General features: G+C 40.5%; 2 pseudogenes; one reads left to right on the top strand and one right to left on the bottom strand.

Annotated features, from left to right (window-relative positions):
* Positions 1-571: 571 nt before the first annotated feature.
* Positions 572-6,885, bottom strand: LOC131730054 (uncharacterized protein K02A2.6-like; annotated as a pseudogene).
* Positions 6,886-18,432: 11,547 nt separating this feature from the next.
* Positions 18,433-20,496, top strand: LOC131730056 (piggyBac transposable element-derived protein 4-like; annotated as a pseudogene).
* Positions 20,497-25,448: the final 4,952 nt, after the last annotated feature.

The following is a 25,448-nucleotide window of genomic DNA, read 5'->3' as shown; positions in this document are numbered from 1 at the left end:
GTTGACAGTATAAAAACATACACTAATTAGCCCTTGATACCAAATTGAAACAGTAAACAGTATTTATACTGGATCCATATTGAAAAATAATTATAAGTTTGAGATTCCAAGTGTTGTGTGTGGGATACCAAACTTAAAAGCTACTATACAAATAACCCTCTTGGCTGGCTGGCTGCAGTTGAAACAGTACAGTACCTGTTATATATTGACTGAGACGGACGCCACCATACACTTGAAAAGCAACAACTTTATTCCGACAATGACACGTTGAACTTGCGCACAGGCAAAACTACGGCAACCTTTTAGTGCCAAATTACTAGAACACATATTCTAAGTAGGTGTTTACTAATTAACATAGCTATGTCGATACACTACATTATCCCCCATCTTAAATTCAGTGACCGGTGAACATAAAAACATGTGGTCCATCTTTTATATATATATATATACTGCAACAAGAATATAATATTAGCACTCAATAACACTGGCGCTAAGACATGTACAACATTAACAAAAACATGGAAATGTCCATCTCAATCAGGTGAATTACTTTTAGTCCACATTTCCATCTTTAGGCCGGATCATAACGACGAGGTGGTTTAATCACTCTGTGAGAGCGATGCAAAGCAGTCAGGTCATCGGAGCAATTGTCCGTCACACTGGGTACAGAGCTGTCCGGAACACTGGCCAGGGACGAGTTGGACTTTACCCAGGCATTCCTTTCTGCAGGTGCATCTTCACCTGAAGTAGCAGGTGCATCCAAGTTGGATGTTCAAGCAGAAACTCGAGGTCTCAGCTGATCCCCATGTCTGCAGTATGTGTTTTCACTGTCCCGGGCCTTGATTTTATAAGACACTGGTCCAGTTTGCTCACGTACAATTCCTGGAATCCATCTTGGACCATCTCCTCTGGTGTTTCTCAGGTACACAGTGTCATCCACTTCAAAAGATCTGTCCATGGCGTTTTGGTCATGGTAAAACTTTTGCATGTGTTGCTTCTTGCGAACCGCCAACGCTGTGTTAGGCTTAATGAAGTCAAGCCTGGTACGAACATGCCTTTTCAAGAACAAATCCGCAGGAGATTGCCCTGTGGTGCAATTAGGAGTGGTGCAATACTGCAACAAGAACAATGAAATCCTGTCTTCTATATCTAGTGGAGTAGCTGTAAGTTTTTTCATGCCTGACTTGAAACTTGAACAAATCGCTCAGCAAGCCTGTTCAAAGCAGGGTGTCCTGGTGCACTGGTAGAATGTAGAATCCCATTCTGTTTTACAAACGGTTGGAATTCAAGTGACGTGAACTGGGTACCGTTGTCTGTCACAGTCTGTTCAGGCAGTCCATAAGATGCAAACAACCTCCGAAGTCTGGCTATGGTAGCTTGAGAAGTTATTGCTGACATTCTGAACACTTCCAACCATTTCGAATGAGCATCCACCACAATCATAAACATGTTATGGAGAAATGGCCATGCAAAGTCGATGTGCAGTCACTTCCAGCATTCACCAGGGAATTCCCACAGATGCAATGGCACTTGGTGTGGTGCCTTCTGTTCAACTTGACACGTCTCACACTCTCGACAGATCCGCTCCACATCTTCATCAATGTTTGTCCACCACACATATTTACGTGCAAGTGCCTTCATCTTCACAATCCCTGGATGAACTGTGTGTAACTCAGTTAACACTGCTCTCTGTAGTTTCCTGGGCACAATGACTCTCGTCCCCCCAATACAGCCTCTCTTGGCAGAGAGCTCAAATTTTCGTTTGAAAAAACTTTGAAGTCTTCTTCCACGTGGTTAGGCCATCCTTCCATCACGAACTGATGAACTTTAAAAGCAGCCGGTCAGAACGTGTTGCACGACCAGTTTGGTCAGCGTTTAGTGATACTTCCAGGAAATGCTTGTGTAGGATTGCATTAATGTGGTCTGAAATGGCTTCAGTGCCTGCGTCACAAATTTCTGGTAAAGGAACACGTGACTGCCCATCAGCATTACTTTGACTGTCAGACGAGCGATATTCAATGCTGTAGTCATAAGCTGACAGAATAATGGCCCACCGCTGAATGCAAGCTGCGGCCATTGTTGGAAGGCTCTTGTGTTCTCCGAACAAGGTAAGGAAAGGCTTGTGATCCGTTAAGAGTTTAAACGGCCGTCCCCACAGATACTGGTGGAATTTTTTTACTCCGAAAACCAGAACCAAGGCTTCTTTTTCAATTTGAGCATAATTCTTTTCTGCTGGAGTCCATGAAGCATAAGCAATTAGACGGTCTTCACCAGAAGGCACGGTGTGTTGAATTACTGCTCTGATGCCATATGCTGATGCATCACAAGCTAAAGTCAGTGGCAGGCTCGAATCATGAATCAGGATCTGGTCACATGTCAACAGTTCTTTGCATTTGTTAAAAGCCTCTTTCTCAGCCTGTTTCCACTGCCAGGCAGTCTTTTCTTTCAGCAATTTGTAGAAAAAAGCCAACATGCTGCTTTGGTTAGGAACAAATCTTCCATAGTAATTTACCAGGCCTAGGAATGCTCAAAGTTCTTTGACATTAGTTGGTACTGGTGCATTTTTAATGGCTAGCACTTTTTCCACAGATGGATGAATTCCCTTGCTGTCCAGCACATAGCCAAGATATTCAATCTGGCTCTTTCCAAAATCGCATTTGGACTTCTTCACCCGGAGTCCACTCTCCTGGAGACGCTGAAGCACCCCTTGCAGATTTGCTAGATGCTCTTCTTCAGTTCGTCCAGTAACCAGGAGGTCATCTAGGTAAACCACTACCGTCAAGTCCTTCATTAGATTCTCCATAATTCTCTGGAAAATGGAAGGTGCAGCACTAACTCCAAAAGGTAAGCGGTTGTATACAAACAACCCACGGTGCGTGTTGATTGTAACATATTTTTTTGATTCCTCATCAAGCAAAACTTGCTGGTACGCTTGCCAAGTCAATTTTTGAAAAGACGGTTCCTCCGCTCATTGTTGCCATGAGTTCCTCTATGCGGGGCAGTGGATATGTTTCAGTGTTTGCTGCTTGGTTCACAGTAAGCTTGTAGTCCCCACACAAGCGAATTGACTTGTCCTTCTTTACCACAGGTACCACTGGAGCTGCCCAGTCACTGTGCTTTACTGGTGTAATAATGTTTTCCTTCTCTAATCTGTCAAGTTCCTTGTCTACTTCTGCTTTCATTGCAAATGGCAGTGGGTGGCTTTTGCAGAATTTTGGTGGAATAGAAGAATTCACCGGTATAGTTGCCTTCAAGCCACGCAGTGTGCCTAACTCATCTTTAAACACGTCAGGACATAATTCCAGTACTTCCTCAATGGTCTTTGGCTCATTCATTGTGCACTGACTCACCCGTTTAATCTGTTTCCAATTTAAGGTAAGTTTTTGCAGCCAGTTCCTTCCACACAACGCTGGGCTTACCCCCTCTACTACTACTAAAGGAAGGTGTTCTTCCTGCTCTTCATAGCACACTGCAGTGGTGAACTGTCCCAATACTGGCATTGATTCACTCGTATATGTCTTCAGTCTGACATTTGCTTTCTCAAGGGGCACATGTGTAAACGCAGCTTCATACAGGTCCTGTGATATTATGGAGACTGCAGCACCAGTATCTATTTCCATCTCTACCTCTCTCTCTGCCACGCTGAAAATAGCTTTAAATGCAAGCTTATCCCCAGCACATGACAGAGAAAACATCGCGAGGTCGCCCACTTCAGCCTGAACATACTTGGTGTGTTTACCTGGTTGCTGCTTTCCTGTATTCCGCGGTTGTTTCTTTGTTCGGCACGCCTTTTTAATGTGTCCGATCTTGCCGCAATTGTGACATTTCGCATTCTTAAAATAGCAATCATGCGGGCTGTGATCCTTACTGTCACAACGATGGCAATGTCCCGCTCCGGTCTGGAATGAGGGTTTGGCTTTCACTTTGTGAACTGCTCCCTTAGGCGTGTCTATCTTGCGTAGCTGCTGTGTGTCTTTCACTGCTGTTTCCATGCTCAAAGCAATCTCAAACGCCTTTCCAAAAGTTAACTTGTCCTCTGAGAACAATCTCCGCTGGCACGCCTCACTGTGAATGCCACTGACAAAGCGGTCCCGCAGCGCTTCATCCAAGGTCGCCTGTGGCAATGTGCCCCGCCCCTGTGTGCATGTGTGGGTTATATGTTGTATGTTGCGTGTGGTGTGTTAAATGTTGGCCACCATTGCACTCAGCATTACTCATCACCACCGTCTGTCTGTGTATTCCTTTCTGGTCTGACGCCACCCACTCCAGCCGTCTTTGTGACACGTGGTGTCATCGTGGGATTATCAGCGCCTCCTAGACTCAGACCAGAGCAGGAGTACCGTGTGTTTTTTTTGTGGAAAGAAAAAAAAAATGGATTCTTTTTTGAAGAAATGGAGGGAGGAAAGAGCCTAGAGAGGAAGCAACAGCAGCACCCATCCTGCAGGCCAGTGACAGAGGAGGTGATTGACTGGCTGCTGGATCGGGAGAAGCAAGGGGGCCCGCAGCAGTTGCAGGCGGTGTTAAAAAAGGTGCCCCGCACCGCTATTAGCAAGGCTGTTGTCCTCTCTAGCGCCCAAAGGGGAGGAGCCCAAACATCCTACGCCTGAGTGGGAGGAGCCCGAACGTCCTATGCCTGAGTGGGGGGAGCACGAACGTCCTAAGCCCAAGAGGGGGCAGTCGGTGCGTCCACAGCCCTAGGACCCAAGCTGCCAGCAGAGGGAGAATGCCTGCTGGTTCCACCTCCACCAGCAGAGGAAGAATGCCTGCTGTCCCCATCTCCACCAGCAGAGGAAGAATGCCTGCTGGTTTTCCCTTCAGAGGCAGAGCCGCACCAGTCCCCTGCAAGAAAGGCAGAGCAGCACCAGTCCCCTGCAAAAGGGGGAGACTACACGGTGCTCCCACCTTCGTCGCCAGGAGATTACACGCTGCTCCCACCTTCACCGGCAGGAGCAGAGCAGCAGGAGCTGCCTCTACCTCCGCCACCTTTACCGGCAGGAGCAGAGCAGCAGGAGCTGCCTCTACCTCCGCCACCTTCACCGGCAGGAGCAGAGCAGCAGGAGCTGCCTCTATCTCCGCCACCTCCACCGCCAGGAGCAGAGCAGCAGGAGCTGCCTCTGCCTCCATCACCATCAGGGGGAGAGGAGCAGGAGCTGCCTCTCCCTTCACCAGAAGGACCAGGACTAGATGCTGGCGGTCCTCCGCAGCCATCGCCTGGGGCTGCCTGTCGCGCCGCATCACCTGGGGCTGCCTGTCGCGCCGCATCGCCTGGGGCTGCCTGTCGCTCCGCATCGCCTGGGGTTGCCTGTCGCTCCGCATCGCCTGGGGTTGCCAGCCGCTCCGCATCGCCTGGGGTTGCCAGCCGCTCCGCATCGCCTGGGGCTGCCTGTTGCTCCGCATCGCAGCAGGAAGTACTGTGGCCGGAACCCCACCAAGAGGAGCTGCCGGCCACGAAGAAGGTGGGGGAGGTCAGGAGACCTGCTTTCACTGCAGCAGTTTTGATGCCGGAGATCGTGGGGGAGGTCAGGAGACCTGCTCCCACTGCAGCAGTTTCGCTGCCGGAGATCGTGGGGGAGGTCAGGAGACCTGCTCCCACTACAGCAGTTTCGCTGCCGGAGATTGTGGGGGAGGTCCGGAGACCTGCTCCCACTGCAGCTTCTTCGCTGCCGGAACTACTGTGGTCGGAGCCCCACCAAGGGGAGCTACCGGCTACGAAGAAAGGGGGAGAGGTCAGGAGACCAGCATCCCCCGCAGCAATTTCGCTGCAGGAGTGGACCAGCATGCTGTCAGCCGTGCCACTACCAGCAGGGGTGCTGACAGCATGGCCAGCCATGGGCCCACTGAAGCCTCCCTTCCCAGCCCGAGACTTTGTCCTGGACTACTGGGTTTTTAATGGGGGAGGTGGCCGTTGAGGCCATGTGTGCTGCGCACAAGGGGGGGTATATGTGGCAATGTGCCCCGCCCCTGTGTGCATGTGTGGGTTATATGTTGTATGTTGCGTGTGGTGTGTTAAATGTTGGTGTATAGTCATTGATACACGGGATATAAACGGGTCTGTGTAACACGAGTATTTAAAATGTATAATTGTATTTAGGCACGGGATTGCACATCATTTCACGTGCATTTAAAGTATAGTATGTGAGCACGGGGTTGCACAGAATTAATTCACGTGCTGGGATTCAAGTGAATAATTAATTAGTAATTGAATACCAGCACAACAGTATATATAGACACATTTTCATTCACTCGGGGTTGGGTGTTCGTGAGTGGAGAACGGGTGAGAGAGAGAGGAGAAAGAAAGAAAGAAAGAAATAAAGATCGTAACATTTGTTTTTGCTTTACTCATCGTGTTTGTTTGTCTCCGTGCACCGTTTGTTAAGTGTTGGTTCGTTTTGTTTCTATATTTATTTTGGCGCAAGTGCCGTGTCCTGTTTTGTGTTCTGTCTGTTTAAACCTTTTATTTCATTTAATAAACGCTGAGTGCCACCATTGCACTCAGCATTACTCATCACCACCGTCTGTCTGTGTATTCCTTTCTGGTCTGATGCCACCCACTCCAGCCGTCTTTGTGACATCACCCCAAACTCGCAATTTACTGAACACTGTTTTAACTCTGCTGCATACTGAGTCACTGATTCACTCGCTTTCTGATTGCAGTGTTGAAAATGAAAACACTCGGCAAAGCAGCGGCTTTTGCTCGAAATGCTTCTAAAGGACTGTAACAATCTCATCGAAAGTTTTATCTTTCGGTTTCAGTGGCTGAACTAAATTTCTCAACAACCCATAGGTAGAAGCCCCTATTACGTTGAGTAAAGTAGCTACTTGCTTCTCATCTCCAATGTTATTAGCAATGAAATATTGTTCCATCCGTTCAATGAAGCCAACCATGATTCAGCGTCCGGCTTAAACTAATCAATTCTTCCAAACTGAGCCATTTTAATTTACTTATCTGCCCTTGTTCGGCCAAGACCTGCAGACGTTTCTTTATGCTTCTATCCTTTTCGTTGTTGTTATTTATTTATTTATTTATTTATTTATTTATCTATTTATTTATTTATTTATTTTTTACAGTCCGGTTTTATCCTCGTCGCCAATTTGTTTCTGTTATGTATTCACTGATACAGACGCCGCCATACACTTGAAAAGCAACAACTTTATTCCAACAATGACACGTTGAACTTGCAACTCGCACACAGGCAAAACTACGGCAACCTTTTAGTGCCAAATTAACACATATTCTAAGTAGGCGTTTACTAATTAACATAGCTATCTCGATACACTACAGTACCGAAATGCATTGTTTGTGAAAAGCACCCGACTGCAGCTACTGCTTTTGTACATTACTGATCTCAATGGTGGTGAATCTGAAGGGTTTGACAGGAAGAGGTTATCTGCTGTCATATTGCAGAATCTGAGTGAAATGGTAAAGTCTTGGGCAGGGACTGGATTTGAGAAGATCCATTTGGACATGGAAATGTTGGGAAAATATGTATAAATTTGCTTATTTGAATGCAACAGTCCTTTTAGTTGTGTAAAATTGCTTTGTTGTTATCATTTTGGGTTTTGTGATTTTGAATTTCTGTGATAAGGAAGATCATCGCAGAGGCCAGGCATAATACTGCTGTAAACAAATTATGGGCTGGGCTGGGCTGACACTCCTATTTACCAGTATATCAGCACTGAACTAGAAGTAGCCATTGTGAGACAGGGACAGTAGAGGGACGGACAGATGTGCTTCATTCCCTCTTATGATGAATGCCAGAAAAACAGTACACAATTCCTGGCTTGCCCAGAAACATATTGGTAGGCACTTTGTATGGCCAGCATGTAGACTTGCTAATATACTCCAATAAAACTCTTCCTTTAGCAACCTAACAAGATTTGAAAGTGCCAGTCACAGGGTAAATCAGGCATTGCACAGTAATTCACTGAAGTGTTTGAAAAATGACCAGGTGGCCAAGCTCCATTATACAGCACACTGCTCCAATTTTCACCTCATTTTCCAATTGACGCCCCGCCAGCGACCTTGTACCATTTTCAAAGCAAGCGAAAGCTTCTCTGCGCAGAAGCTGCATTTCCCAGTCAGAAAGTTTCCAAGTACATTGGTTAATTGAGGAGAATATAATGAAATCTTTGTGGCTACAAAAATAATACAAAATTGATTTTGCCTGGACAAAGTCTATGGGAGTCACAGTAGTCTTCAGCTATGGCCAAAGGTTTTGCATCATCCTATACAATTAACAAATTTTGCTTTCTTTAACTAATGAAACCTGCTGAATAATGTTACGTTAACATATTGAATTACATACCACTTTGCAGTTTCCATATACTTAACAAAAAACTGACAAAAATCATTTTGTAGTTTCATTGATTACATGATGTTAAATAAAAAATCTAAATTACCGGCTTCTGCAGAGTCAACGGCCCAATTTTTACCAGTGATTTCGTTTTTTTAATAACCATGCGCAAATATTGCTTGAGGGAAAATATTGCGGCTCACGTGAATAGAAAAAACTGCTTAGAAGTAGTTGCTCTGTGCATGAATGATTCAGACAATTGCTTGCATCATCAATGATGAAGGTTCAGATGACAAAGACGTGGAATTTGGTGGTTTCAAATTAGATGCTACAGACTCCACAGTCGGATTGACTAGGCTTTCCTGTTGTTACGCTACAATCCATTATTTTTAAATTTTTTTAGACCCTGCTAGAGCTTAGAACTCAGGATTTTCTTTTTTTTTTTTAATTTAGATTTTAAGCATATCTAATTGTAAACCTAAGGTTAATAATGCCTGTAATTTTATTTATTTATTTTTATAGTTTTATTTTAAGGTGACTTCAGAGAAATGGAGGCAGATGAACTTTAAAAATCACATTTTTGGGAATAGTCCATTCCATCAGGAATGTATTATCACAATTGCCTCTCGAAGCATTAAATTAAAACCCTAATTTTTCTATTTTTGCATCCTTATTTGACATGCACTCCCACTTCCAACTACAACATAAGCACTGATTTGAAAGTTCACTGAAAGGCTGACCCACTGTGTGCCAGTATGTCTATTAGAGAGCTGTCAAAATGTTGAGCTGACACCTCATATAGTGAAGGTGTTCTTCCTGTCAGTTGATGCTGCTTGATATTTTATTTTCCCCATGCGTGTGCACCAGCCACAACTGATGCTAATTCGATCCGATAAGTGACTTATTGACAGGAATTGCAATGACAGGGGACCTGCTTTTTTGACCTGATCCTGTTGCTGCCAATCACATACTGTTTGCTAAGGGAAAGCTGGAGAAATGTGGAAGGGGGGTTTACTTATCTTTCTTATTTCTTTCAGGAGGAGCTTATCATTACATAACCAGAAATTATTTTCTTACCTGGTTGCAATTGTACAACTAGGATGGGAGTGGGGGTTTAAGTATTTTACTACCATGAAAGTCGCTGGGTACGGAAAGACTTAATCAGACAGTATTTTTATGAATCTGTGCCATTCATATTTGATAGGGAAATAACTTCAACTATGGTTATTACATAGGAAACAGGTTTGAAGCCCTGGTAAAAAAGGGCAATGCATTGTATATGACAGTGGAGAAGTTGTATTTCAAAAGACAGTGGAGGAAAAAGAAGAATATATTTATTAGTCTTTGTTTACTAGAGGTGAACAAAGAGATGAGCAAACCATATCCTTTACTGCATTGTCCTGAGAAGAGAGTGTGGTCAGAAAAATAAAAAGTAAAGTACTGTTCTAAAGTCAGAATCAGACATAGTAAAGACCCCAAATGTCAGTGCAATCTAATTGTTTTATTATACTATCTTAAAGTGTTATAGAACACACTGTAGTGTTTACAACAAACACACTATTTACCATTGCTGTTACCTGTGCTGTACAGATTCCTGAAAATCTGTTGTTTGTTTTTTAAGCATAATCACGATCGCTTGGATATTTTCATTCGCATACCCTGGGTCATAAATAAAATGCAAAATGAAGCCAAAAAAATTATTCAACAAATCTTCAAAGTTAATCGTGAGAAGACAACAGACTGCAGCGGTGATGCTCAGAGTGCCCAACATGTAGGACAAAATGGTCAGAACTTCTCTTTGTCTGCTCGCTTAAATTATTTTTTATTTTTATTTATTTTTTTATTTTTTTTATAAATTTAGTCGTTGCCAATTATTTTTTTATTATTTTCTCCCAATTTAGAATGGCCAATTATTTTTTGAGCTCAGCTCACCGCTACCACCCGTGTGCTGACTTGGGAGGACGAAGACGAACACACGCTGTCCTCCGAAGCGTGTGCCATCAGCCGACCGCTTTTTTTCACACTGCGAACTCACCATGCAGCCACCCAAGAGCTACAGCGTTGGAGGACAACGCAGCTGTCGGGCAGCTTACAGGCAAGCCCGCAGGCGCCCGGCCAGACTACAGGGGTCGCTGGTGCGCGGTGAGCCGAGGACACCCTGGCCGATCTAACCCTCCCTCCCCCCGGGCGACGCTCGGCCAATTGTGCACCGACCCCTGGGAGCTCCCGTCCACGGTCGGCTGTGGAATAGCCTGGACTCGAACTCGCGAAGTCCAGACTATTGAGTGCATCCTGCACTCCACGTGGAGCGCCTTTACTGGATGCGCCACTCAGAAGCCCTGCTCGCTTAAATTCTTGACAAGGGTAATCAAGTCAGGAATAAGAGTTAAAGTTTCAACCTATTGCAATGTTTTGTACCACATCCTGTACCACCGGGTTTAGAGTTTGTACTAAACAGTCAATACAGAGCCCTCGCCCACTATCATAGTATTGTCTACGGCACTTATCAGTTGGAAAATCTAATCTAAGGAGTACTTATTTTAGAAGAGTATAAAGTGCCTGCGATCTCATGTCTGACGTGTTATAAAAGAAGATAAATATATCTCTGGTGTCAAGGTCATTCTTAATAAACAAAAACATACCAACATCTGCTCTCTAACTGAGATATTGGCAGTTTCGTCCATAATTATGGAAGAATAACCTGCTTTGTGGATTTCTTTCAGCAGAACATCATGAGACATAATTGAAATGATCTTGTTGGTGTCATGAAAAATTAATTTGCTAGTCAGCCAAGATTTAAGTCTGGAATGTCTTCTGCACATAAAGCCAATAGCTTACAAATGTATTAATAATATTAATACATTTGTAATACTTTTTGTGCGATTTTGTAATGTATACATGGTCCCGTCTGAGAATGGCTGCAGTAGGGTAAGTGATTCCATTTACAAATGTAACGTCCTTTTCACCATGGGCTCTAAGTTTACTACAGTTCATTTCACCAAAATAAAGGCAGTATTAAAATTAAGATAAACATGTTTGTCACTTTATACAATTTATATATATATATATATATATATATATATATATATATATATATATATATATATATATATATATATATATGATATATTTATATGATATATTTATATGATATATATATATATATATATACACCCACCCCCCTCTTCATTTATATATTTATATACACCCCCCTCTTCATTTGTTACTTCAATTAAATTGTTGAAGTCTTTAAAAAAAGGGTTATGAATAATCACAATAACCACAAAGTGTAATGTCATTAGTTGTATTAAACAGGTAGAGGTATTAAACAGGCCATGTCATTAAATTATATATTTAGAATAATAATAAATCTTTATTTCATATAGCACCATTACAATAGTTTCAAGGCAAAAATAAATAAAATACAAAATAATAATTACAGTCAATAATACAGGGAGGAGGGAGCAGACAATGACTCCTGTTGAGTCATGTTGAGTCAGAAGATGAACATGAAGATGTACTAATAAGGTTTATGCTGGAGACCCCATGTCTGCCTGATGTATAGCTGTTGCCCTTTGAGCAGACTTGCTTCCATACTGAACAGAATTAGCATTTGCTCCTGCAGTAAAATTGGCATTTTTCACTAGCATATGCTGCATAATTTTAGCAAGTCTCTTTATTATTTTTCGTGAGACCTGATGACAGGTGGGCTGCCACTGGGTGCACTTATCCAAAGTGTCCAACCCATACCCAATGGGGTTTTCACAGGACATAAAGCATTGATGGTTGTCCTGCATAAAGCTGTACAGCTTCTGAAGGATGCTGTAGATTCCCTGGGGAGTCTTGGTGTAATGTCACATAGCTATGATCGTTTTGACCTACTTCACAATTTTCCCGAAAACAAAACCCTGTACATGACTCACATGATTCCATCTTTTTTTCTTTAAAAACAGCCCACCCAGTGATGTAGTATAACACTGGTGATTTTATCAAAAGGCAAAGTGTCAGAATCTTCCAAAGGGGATGCACATGGCATTTCACCTGCTTCCTCTATTTCATCATCCTTGTGATGATACATCAGGTTCTGTACAATCAATAAGTGTTGGGATTCTCATTTAACGTGTCTGTTGTTAGGGGCGCTAAAATGAATAAATAACTTAAAGATATTATTATTAATAATTCTTCTTCTTATTGCGATCAAATTATAGGTAGGTTTTACTAACCCGGTTTTCAGTTTTATATTTGATATTCAAATATAACTACAAGGTTTATTGAAAACTAGGGACAGGGGAGGGGGGTTTCTAAGTCATGTGGGAAGATAACGGTATCTGTTTGGATGGAAGTACTACTTTTTCAGCAAGCGGATAAACTACAGGCCTACTGACCTCACATAGCCTGGAGCCCGGAGTCTGCATCCACAGCTTCACGCCATCAGATCCTGCTCTTTTGATCCTCCTGACCCATTCCCTACATCTCTTTTCTTCTTTAGGGAAACGAAAAGTTTGTTTTGCCCTCCATCTGTTGCCTCTATTAGAACATTGTTGTGCTGCACAGCACACCATTATCATCAGTACTGAGTGGGCTCCAATAATGGCGCCTGCTGTTTACCGAATGCATCACGGGATTGACGGTCCTATCCTCCTTTATATGGTCCTAACCTGAAGGTAAGCCTCTCATTATGTGACAGAGTTCACAGCTTAGGTTTCGTTTTGAGTCGATTGCTCCATCAGTTTAGCAGCTAGACTGAAAGGGGCTGTATCGTTGGAAAGCTTAGAATCTCAGCTTTCTAGCAATACCAGCACTATATAGCACAGTTGCCAAATCCGCTTGGATTTGGGCTTGTTTTTATTGAGAGTCGCTTTAATTTTTTGAGAGTCGCAGTTTTTTTTGTAATATAGGTGATTAACAGTTAAACATGGTTGTAGGAGTGGTTTTGGTGAACAAAATATGGAATTTGTATAAACACCTTGTTTTTACCCTGTGTGTATTTTGTGTTATATGTTGTGTGTGGAGTGTTTATATTTCTCTCACAGTTTATACTTCTTTATACTTCTCATGTTTATTGGGTTCCTCAAAAACTTGCTCTTTCGCGCTTCACTGGCTTGCGACCATGCGACAAATGTTGGATTTTTTCAACATCATCCGACCCTGTGCGTTTTGCAGTCGCAGACACAAGAAAAGGCTGTACGACTTTTCAAAAAAGACGCAGTTCGCGGAGCTCCGTGAAGTTGTCCCCTACAAACAGCACAAACATATATGAGTCATATATCATTCGTTTGTGCCGGTTTGTGCCATTGAAACAAACGTTTGTGCTGCTATAGTTTTTAAGATATTAACGATTATTTTGTAGGGTAGTTATGTTTTTTTTTTTTTTTTTTAACTGAGTAAGCAACAACACACGACGAATACATATGATTGTGTTTGTTTGTACAGATGTTGTTATACCACCGCAAAATATAATAGGCTACTTGATGCATTTCGTAATACAGAGTTATCCCAAAATGCAACAAACGCGTGTACTGTTTGTAGGGGGGCCAACTTCACGAAGCTAACTTGCAGATGTACTGAGATTCCAAACTGAATGAGCAATCGAGTCTCGGTACAGCTGCGTAAAAGATGCAGTGTTTCACTCACTCAGGGTTGGGAGTGCGGTGAGTAGAGAACGGGAGAGAGAAGGAGAGTAAAATTAAATTAAAAAGTAAATAACAATTGCTATTTCGTGCTGGAAGGACCAGCATGATACTTGTTTGTTTTGACTCACTGTGTTTGTTTGTCTGTTCATCCACTGTTTGTTCAGTGTTAATCTGTTTTGTTTGTCTATTTATTTTGGACTCAAGTGCCGTGTGCTGTTTTTGTTTAAACCTTTTATTTGTTTCATTCAATAAACACACTGAGCTTGTTTTGGGCGTGTTTTTAAAGGCGGTGCCGCTGTTTTTTCTCGTGAGAAAAAAACACTGATATGTAGTTAAGAGAGAGAAAGAGTAAGATAGTTTTATCCATTGTGTCTTGTGCCAGACAGGAACTGCTTTACAGAGTGGCACAGAAAAAATGGGACATGGCCTGAGCATGTAAAATTGTAAATAGTTCTCTTCAGTGTTATATATTCTGTGTTTTTTTTTTAAAGCCATCTATGATTACAATATCTATAGCATCTCTACCACATATAGTATGCCTGATGCTGTTGCAACTTATATAATACGAAAGGACATTTTGTGGCCTTTCATTTGATATGTTACATGCAGCACAAACTATCCAGTAGTTAAACATACATAAATGAAAACTGAAAAACAGGCAGAAATAGTGCTGAGTATAAAGAATTAACCCCAGTGTTTATAGCTGCTAATGAGTTTACTGCTGCACGATGCAAATTACATTTTTTTTTTGTGCAAGCCAAACTTTTTTTTTCCCCCAGTTTGCAAAACTCTCTTTAACAAAAGCAGTGTAGGAGTCTTGATCTCTCAGAGTGGCTGAAAGTGGAATGCATTCCATCTACTGAGCAGCAGATCTCACATCCAATCCAATATATTTCATTATTGCTTGAAATCAGGTCAGCATTCATGCCATGTGCCAAGCCAGTTGACCTGAGGGACTCTGAATGGTTCTGAATGGTCCACAGCTGGTCTTGTACCTTGGCAACTGAGTTTTGCCTTATGTTCACTTACAGCTTAGAGTTTGAATACTGGAGATGTTCCACAGTCTCCTCATTGATGCTGCAGTTATGTTTGATTACATACATCTTAGCTATGATTGACTATATTTATCATTTGTATCCTAACATTTAAAAAAAACCAAAAAAAAACATTTGTTATTTGTGATTCAACTCCTGATCTTGTTGTGTGTAAAATTCTCGTATAACTTAGTTTTCTTTAGGTTTAGCTTTTTCCTTGCCCTCAGGTTTTAAGATATATTTGAATGTAATCATCAGGCCAAATATTATATAATTTAACATAACAATGAAAGCTCAAGCACGCTGTTGAAGTTTAAATTAATTAGGGCAGTAATTCTCAGTCACAGGAAAATAACCCACAAATTAAATAAGCCAGAAAAGCAAAGAGGTCACTGTTGGAGATCCAGAGAGTGCCTTGCCACAATCAACAAGAGCAGCATGAAAATTTAGAAGGGAATGCCGCTGAAACTGTGAGGGCCCAGGATCAGGCCATAGCACAGGGAACAGATATCAGAACTAAGGTCCAGGAGGAATGAGCAGACCAGATGAGGCAAAAGTGAAAAAATAAAGCATGAATGACGGTGGAAACAGTTCCAAAGCCACACAGCATACCCATTCTTTGAGTGCAGCTGCTCAACAACCTGCATAACTCTCAATTCTGGCATAACATATTGTACTAGTTTGAGAGCTTAGGTGAAGGAGGCGAGTTACAGTAGTTTGTAACATCTTTGTGATTTTACGCATGTTATGAAGAAGTGCATAAACTGGGGGGGTTTGACTAAAATGTGTTTGACGGCAGTGGCCCCCAGAGGACACAAGGTCTCCCATGAAAGCTGTTTGCCACTTCAGCAAGCCAAATAAAATAAAGACGACTATAGCTATCTTCTTCAAGGGACTGTATTATATCTCCAATAAAGAATCAAAATGTAAATTCAAATTTGGATTAATACAATTAATACAGAAATTGTAGCTAAAAGGATGATTTGTGCTCGGACTTCTTTCAAACGGATAAGGTTGCTCATGAATGATTTATTTTGTTCAGGGTTAGAACTAGTGCTGATAGTGCCACCCTGAGGCCAAGCTATAGTTTGCTGCATTATACTTTCACAGAAAGCTCACATCGTGGTCTGATATTTTTCACTTACTGTGAATGTGCTAGTTTTTTTTTTTGAAAGACAGTGATATTAAGCATATTAACAAATTGTGCAAACATCATTCATGTTTAAATGTTCATGTTTTGCACTGTTTGCAAGTATACCAAACATTTGCAATGCGCAGGTGTAGTGATGCTGCAGTGCTCCAGAATAGACACACACAAGACAGTTCACAATGAAAAACAGTTCTTTAAATAGTGTGTATTGCGCCGTGCAAAACGAGGGTTACAGTCCTGAAATAATAAGACACTTGAATAATTACACGCAACACAGACACGGCCACGTCTCCAGACAGTGGGTGCTCTAGTGCAGGTGTATGGTGAAAGGACAAACACAGTCAAGACAGTGGTGCAGTGTAGTCCGGGGTTTGGTGCTGGCATGTAGCAACAGCTCCCGGTTTGTGTTTGCCATCTAGTGACAACAAACAATGAAACAAAACGCAAAACACTCACTGTACTTTTTACTCTCGTGCTTTTCCCTCCTTGTAGTTTACTATAAACCAAGAAACACTGCTCTATAGTTCCTCCACTAAAGAGTGCAACTATGCATGCTACCTACAAAGTAGCATAGCTGATTGCGCTGAAAGACTTTACAAGTGCCTTGACCAGACCTTCTCCCCTGAACTGAGAACATTCACAGAAAATGATGTGTCTGTATGTTTATTTGTGAATTTCCTTTAATGTTAAGACCTTTAAAAACGGCTGCAATCCAGCCTGACCATTGCCCATCTTTGGGACATACTGCAATGAGTTACCACATACATTAACATCAGTGGCTCATGACTCTCAGAATGGTCGTCAATCTGGCCCTGAATGCAAAAAGTATGGACCCTCCTGTTTAATGGTAATTGGTAAAAATACAAACATGTACTTACATGGTACGACCATGTAATTACAGTACGACAGATAAACCAATGTTGAAGACCACTACAATGAAATTAAACAATAATTAGTCATTACAATGTAATTACATGCCTTCTTAATCTGGTGCTACTATAAAAAAAACACAGTCAATTACACACACAAAATACCAACACGGTCACAAGTCCAAAGTGAGTGCTGTAGTGCTCATGGTGCAAATACAGTATATCGTGAAACAAGTGCAGTGATGTCCGGGTTAGTGCTGGCCTGTAGCGACAGCTCCGGATCGTGTTAGCCGTCTAATAACAAAACACAAGTAACAAATTAGAGACAAACAAACAAAACACTCATGGTACGATATATATAAACATTGGTCCTTCCGGGTCGTTCCTTAACCATAAACGAAGGAGCAGATCACATCACTCCGTCCTCTATTTGTACCGTCACTCATGACCCCTTGATAAATGATTGCAGCTGCTTCTCCAATCCGCGGCTGCCACACCGTTTCCCTTCCGGGTCAATGAGTTAGTGCACCGAAGCTCCGCCCCCTTTCTAGATGACCGACTTCCTTTTAACCCTGGGAATGAATTGTCAGGCAATCCAGTCCAGGGTACTCTGTTCCCTTTACTTAGCACCCTCACACGTCAGGAGGGAGATTTACCACCAAAAATCATTCTATTTCTGTCACAGCAAGCCATAGGTGAAATTATTCTGTCACTTTCCAATTTTTTTTTTGAAAGAAATTGTGCAGCTCTATGCAGTGTGTTCAATCACTGTTATACATACTGAAGAAGTGCCAAATATGATGTAATGGAATGCAGAAAGCAGTGGAGTCAGACTAAGCACCTCAGTCTTTTAAAAACCTACATACAACTGGACTATGTTGGAGAGGAAGTTACAGCTTGTTTTTTCTTTCTCTGGAAAGTGCTTTTATTTAATATACATGTAGTTGACAAACATTTTGATGAAGTCTTTCTTTTAAAAGGAATTCAAGGGTTTGTTGAGATACAGTACCGGTTAGTAAGCCAGTTACTAGTATTATCTACAAAGTTTAGAGGTAGTTTAAAATAATATTTGTACCTTTGTACTTATTGTACTTACAGTATCATTGTGGGCTACCAGATATTCAATTGGTTTTGCTTAAAACACAGCTGTGAATATGTTTACTTGGCAGGTTTTATCTCAATGGGTTATCTGACAAATGCTTGTTTCCTATTTGCAGTGGTGTCATCCTAAATGTTCAACTTTTTTTCACGAACGCTTTGTTTACTAAAATTGTAAATGAAACTAATAGACATGTGAGCGTAAAACGAACAAGACCGCGGCGTCACAATTCTATTTGGAACTCCTGGAAACCTGTTACGTTACCTGAGATGAAGGCACTTTTGGTGTTGAATATGGGACTGAATGTAAAAACAGATATAAAAGAATATTTCTCAGAGGAATGGGCCGACAGAATGCCGTTTTTCAAAGATGTATTCAGGAGATCACGTTTCTTGCAGATATTTTGGATGCTGCACCTTTGCCCTCCCCCACCCAGGTGCCTCAGGCTGCTTTTGTTAGCAGAGGACAAAAGGTCAGGAATGTGGTCAGCTACATAGACACAAAATGCCATGAGCTATTTATCCCAGGTAGAGACATTTGCATAGATGACAGCACCGTTGGCTTCAAAGGAAGGATTATCTTCAAGTGCTACAATCCTCAGAAGCCTACCAAGTGGGGGATGCGTGTGTTTGTTTTAGCTGACTGTGAAACTGGTTATGTCTCTGCTATTGTTCCTTCCTTACTTTGGCAGCCCAACAACAGACTCCCTGCTGAAACCTGACATGCCGTTTTCATCAAGAATTGTTCTTCACCTGTGTGAAACATTGCTGCAGACAACAAATGGACATGGCTTTCTTTCATTTGTTTACAGACAGCTTTTACACAGGTTACGACCTGGCCATGGAACTGCTAAAAATAAAAATCTATCTTACTGGAACAGTAATGGCCAGCCTTACAAAAACTTATCATGGCAAATCTGCATGGTAATTTTGTTACCATTTTTCCAGTTTTTCCCATGGTTACACTTTGAATTTACCATGGTTTGCCATGTTTTTTTTAATATGGTTTTGCCATATCTCTAAGCTTTATAATGGTCACATATGCTTTTTCACTATGCTTTATTACACTTTACTATACTTTTACTATGATCAACTTTTAAAAGGGCTAGCAGCATGGGCTCAATTGAAGCTCAGTGTTTTTCATATGGTTAATTTTACAGTATAATAGGAACACAAAATATCCAATGACTGATATAACACTCTTCACATGAGTCACCAGTGCATTGCTCTAGTCTAGTGTACATGCCATACCCCTCTCCTACCTGCACTAAGCACATACCTGTTTGCATGCAGTGCTGCAGCATGTTCAGATACTGTCTCCTTATCTGTGTATGCATGTATTCTGTGCTGTAGACATTGGCAATGCTGCACAGATACCTCTTCTGTCCTGTAGTCATGTCTGGGTGCTGAAATAACCAAACCACAGAAAATATACAGTATACATAGAACAAAGGAATACATTATGCAGATTGGGAAGTAAATACAGTGCGATTGAAAAGCTCCCCAAGGAGCGTGGCTTATGAGTCACCCTATACTGTAGAAAGGGGGCAGCCCTCATTGACTTGGGAATGTGTACAGATTTCAGTTGGGGTGTGCCAGACAGCTGCATGGCTTTAGAATGCAATGTCTCTTGGCTCTTGATTGTGTCTGGCTGGTCTATAACAGCAAGGAAAAAAACAAAAAAATGGTACAGAAAATCACAAATCTAGCAGAACTTAGTGTGCTTTTTTGTGTGTGTGTGTTTTAAGTCATTTAAACAATCTAAACCTCCTAGTGTGCTTTTTTACCAGTGTGGCCCAAATAACACACTATAAACTAGGGCAGCAGTGTGGAGTAGATGTTAGGGCTCTGGACTCTTGATCGGAGGGTCGTGGGTTCAATCCCAGGTGGGGGGCACTGCTGCTGTACCCTTGAGCAAGGTATTTTATCTAGATTGCTCCAGTAAAAAGCCAACTGTATAAATGGGTAATTGTATGTAAAAAAAAAATAATGTGATCTCTGTATAATGTGAAATAATGTATAATGTGATATCTTGTAACAATTGTAAGTAGCCCTGGATAAGGGCGTCTGCTAAGAAATAAATAATAATAAAATAATAATAATAGAAGAGGATTGCCAGTGAAGCAAGGCCTCAAACTGAAAAAAATGAGACATTCAGCAAGGACAACAAGGTTGGTGCTAGGATGGAAGGACAAAAGGCTAGTGCTCATGTTGAGCACCTTCTTTGGCAGTGACTGTGAGAAGGTACAGAGCATCATCAAGCGAGGAGCAATTGAAGAGCTGGACAAGCCTTCAGTGATCTGTGATTACACCAGCAAGATGGGTGCAGTGGACCGGGCGGATCACTACTCTGCCAGCTATGCTTTCACAAGAAAGTCTCTGAAGTGGTGGAGGAAGATGTTCTTTTGGCTGCTGGAAGTAGCAATTGTGAACAGTGCTATTGTCACAGACGGTTCTAGCATGTCCCTTTTTTGCTATAAGTCATTAGATCCTTTTGCATGGAAGACCTCGGTTGCAAGGGTGTGCGGTTCTTTGATGGACTCAGATTCAGTTGAAATGTGTTTGCCCACTGACGATGGGAAGGAGAATGTAGAGATGGGAGCCCAGCTAACAAGATTGAAGTTTTGCAGGTATCAGGCTTTTAAAGACTGTCACCCACACCTGTGAGCAGAAACAGACTCACTGAGAGCAGAAACTGACCCAAGACTGTCACAGCTACTGGAAGCAGGCTGATCTTTGGGATACAAATTGAACATTTGTGAAACTGCAACAAATATTGTAATGACTGTAATGTGTTTTAAAGAATATACAAACATTAGAAAATATTATTAGCAGATCTGTGTAAGGCCTGTGAGAAGGAGTTCATTGCACTGAAGGTCAGACTGACCTGCTGAAAGTTCCAAACCTCCCTTATCAGGCAAAAGCATCTTTTAAAATAGACTCAGAGTCTCAAAACATTCTGATCTAGAGAGAGCAGCACGGTAGAATCTATGGAGCACAGTTAATATGCTTGAAGCAATTGAACTAGGTTTGATTATAGTAAGAAAAAGCAAAAGTATTTAAATAAATAAGAAACCTAATATAATAACATTAAGTAAATGTATGAGCAGTCCTAAGTTTAAATATTCAATTAATATTAATATTAATAATTAAAATTAACCTCTTGCCTTCTGTGTATATCAAGGAAGTAAAACAGAATTGTAGTTTATAAGAGATTGCTATACTGACATATCTGAATTAGAACTACATGTTATAAAATCATTTAAAGTATAAACTGTAACTCTAACAGTAAACTTGCTGAAGGAATACAACTAATGTAACCTCGTTCTCATCTGCTTGTAGTAAAAGCAGTGTTGAAGATGACTAATTGGTTTTGGCCGATGAAGCAGGGATTTTTGATGGTCAGCGATTTAAAAGCCAAGATCATGTCTATAATGAGCGATCTCGTTAATATTAACGAACGGAAATACCTTTCGGAGAACAGAAGATAGGAGTTTATCTTACAATAATCATTTTCTATATATAACAGAAATGAATTAGAACCTGGCAGGAAGAGATGGGAATGGAAAGTGTAGGATGTGTTAATACGTTAAGTTAGATATTGGTTTGAAATAATGAGTATTGAAAAATGCTGACAATAGTGTTTCATAGTAATCAACTCTAAAATTGGCAAAAAGCAGAGGTTGTCTTAAAACCCGTTTTGACTGGATTTTGTATGAACAGTGAAGAAGGTCAGACACAGTTCAGTCGCTATAACACTATTACATTTTAATATGTTTAATTCTAGCCTGTATTTAGATATAAATAACTGGACCTTCCCTTAAAATCTTGAACGATTTATCAATAGAGTAAAACAATATTACAATTTATAGGAGTTGCTGTTATACTGAAGTAACTTAATTAGAAATACATCTTATAATGCCATTTAAAGATAAACTGGTCAAAGAACATAGTAAATGTTTATTATAACAGAAGCATGGCACTGACAACATTGCAACCATATTGTTGACACGTTTACGATAATGTTCAATTCATTTAATCGATTTAAGAATTAGTTCAGTTTCTCCAACTAAACAAAAAGTATTTAGACATTACTATATAAATTAAACCAAAGAATATACATGTTTAGTTTGTATAAAGATTTTTTACTGCAGTAAGAAACAAAGGTATTTGTTTACAGGGAAACTGTAAAGTGAAAGAATTAAATGTTTGTCTCAGATACACAGTAGAATTCTGGAAGACTAGACCTTCAAAAAATAAAGCTTAGTCTTTGGCACCTCAAAGCAGGATTCGGTGTTGGCTCTTGAAAGCGGGATTTTCCAACCTTGAATGATAACCAACGGAAGGTGCTTTAAGAAAGACAGGAGTATGTATCTCACTATATTATAAGAAAATAATGAGAGCTGAGTTATAAAAAATAGGATGCAAGAGTTTTTTGTATTATCTGAAAAGATACCTGTCCATTTGTCTCTTGAATCGGCCAAAAAATGACTTCATGCGGTGAATTTGTTAAAGTGCTTACAGTGGAGCTTCATATTAATTAAAACACTAGCTTGACAAGAAAACAGGGTGTCTGAAACCTGCTTGTGCAGGCGAATTTTAGAAACAGAGAGAGAGATCAGGCTTGGTCCAAGCATGGTACCAGTTAATACAAGGCTATTATATTTAACATATTTTATTATATCTTGAATTTAAATGAAACTAATTGAACCGACCACTGTATGCTTACTCAAAGGCAGTCTTTGTCAAATACTTTGTTAACACACATTTGTATATGAAGTTAACTGGCCCATTGATAACACACTGAAAACGTAATGTAATATGCGGCTAAGAGGGGACATGTATTTTGGACTCAACTTAATATAATCAAATAGAGCTGGTGTTACATATTAAAAACATCTCTCATATGTACACATATACTTGTATTATATTATAGCAAGGATTCTGTGAACTTTGGTCCACCTGACTTTTTAGAAAAAGGAGGAGTTGGAAAAAGAGAGCGATGAAATCATGTTCCAATATTTTTGGCAAGAAGTTATATCCAATCAGTTTTGAAAAAGGAGTTGAACAGATCCTTCTAGAATGTATAATTAACTTAAAGATAAGAAATGTCAAGGCCGAGTGATGATTAGATTTACTTGGGACCTGATGTATTCAATGGAGGGAAAATCCTATAAAAACCTAGGTAAAACCCGAGTCAAGTATCGCACGACTTGCTAACTACAAGTTGTGTGGTCCATGCTCTGAGGATCTCTGAAAAACTGATTGCTGTTTGATCGTGTTCACAAGTCTCTGCCTTTTGAAGACAGTTCTTATTTTTCAATATATCCTACACTACACTTCCATATACTGGAAGGTAAGCATATATTTGAATTTAATATCTCTTTTATATTGATGCTTTGCTATAAGGTATAGAAATTATGTTTTAGTCTTAAGAGAGTGATATATATTGAATGTTCTAGAATTTAGCGGTGGAATTTTTAGCTTTATGCATGTATAGCCTAAGGACTAAGCATATAATTAACCATATCTGTATTACTATATTGAAGTATTAATGCTGTTAAACCTGTAAAGCACTGGATCGCCCAGACTGCTTTTAACTTGGGATTTATGGTGGTCTGCACAACCAACCAATCCAATTTTTAACATAAGCATTTAATAACCCGAAAAGAGCACTACTACTGCTCTGATTCGTTAAAACTTCAAATTAAATGAGTCTGTGTGATTTTCTTTATTATTAAAAAGTCATCTTGATACATTGCAAGCCCAGTGCACGAAAAATCCACTACAGGAGTTTTAAACATCTTAACGTCCTCCTGAACCTCTCCCCTGAGTTTAGTAGTGTGCTCAGAGCATATACAGTACATAAATAAAAAGAGTATGTTGCAAAAAATTCTTGACACTATCCTGTTCAATTTGATGAAGGTGGAATCAGGACAGCTTCCTGTTTTCCATTAAACCTTCAGGAAAGCCTTACTGGTACAACTGGTGGGAAATGTTCATAACCCTGGCTCAAGAAAATGTGGTCGTCCATCATCCACAGACAGAGAAGAAAGACTGAATGAAAAGCCACATTTCATCACCAGAAATGAATCAAAGAGCACCAAAGACTGTGCAGTGTGCACTGACAGAAAGACAAAAGGGGGGAGGAGAGAGACTGTATGGTCCTGCAAAACCTGCTCAAGGCAGCCAGGGTTACACCCAGGTGACTGTTTTGAAAGATACCATACCATGGACACATACAGATGATTTCCGTCAGTGTAAATGCCTTTTTTGTTTGCAAACACGCCTGATATAAATTGTTATAAAATTGATGAAAAATAATTTGTAGTTAATAGTTTTTGTTTGTTTGTTAATAGTGTGTAATTGATTTGTAAAAAGTTTTGTACCTGACTGATTATTCTAAAGGTACTATAATCAAGCAAAAACAAACATTTTGTGAAATTGTGTTTTTTGTGAACTTTCTAAATAAGCATGCCTGGAAAAGAGTGCTTCTGTTTTACACAAGGAAAAGCTGAGCTACCCCCACTTTACTTTGTTTTATAGGACTTGGAAGCCTTCCGTAAAATTAACTTCATACACCAGACAATAGAGCCAATGCATTTTAAGTATTCTTCATTTAAAGTGATAAACTCCCTACTATTTAAGCTACTGTATTAAAACATTGTTACAGGTGTCTTGTGTATTTTTCCTTGGTCACTTTAGTTTGGGACAGTGTCCAAAACAAATTAACAATTCCATTTTTATATTTTCACACAACTTTGATAAACATATATTTATGAACTATTCAATCTAATTATAAGGTATAAAAATAAATCATTTTTATTTTATATTCCAGTGTATTTCTCTTCTAAGGATCACTACAAACATCTGTCTTCATGAACGACAACCAGGGAAGCTTTGATTTTGTTCACAAAGACACTCTTTTCTCATTGTTCTGATTGGACGAGTGACTGGGTTCTTGTTTGGAAATATGTGGGAATTCCTGTTAGTAAGTTCAGTCACAGGAATTGAGTCTAAATCAGCCGAATAACTTTTAATTCTGTAGGTGATTCAGCCAAGAGAAAATAAGGCACTGTACCTCATCTCGATGGGAGAACATGAATCGCAGGTCCAGAAGTGCAAAGATGTTACAAGTTATTTGATTATTTGATCTTACTCCACTGCATATGGCAAGAGAACCCTTCATTTTTCCTGAGGAATCACCTCTGACAATTAAACAATAAAAAAAGTCAGGTAATACACCAGGGCTGGCAAAACCACAGCTTGTGAGCCGCCTCCAGTTCTTGTCCACTTGTAGTGTTATAATAATTTATTGATTTATATAGCCTTTCATACCAAAGTATCTCAAAGCACTTCACATGTCAAAT

Source organism: Acipenser ruthenus, unplaced genomic scaffold (genome assembly GCF_902713425.1).
Source record: "Acipenser ruthenus unplaced genomic scaffold, fAciRut3.2 maternal haplotype, whole genome shotgun sequence".
Classification (NCBI taxonomy): Eukaryota; Metazoa; Chordata; class Actinopteri; order Acipenseriformes; family Acipenseridae; genus Acipenser; species Acipenser ruthenus.
Note: the sequence above shows the minus strand (reverse complement) of the source record. Positions and strands in the feature narration are given on the sequence as shown.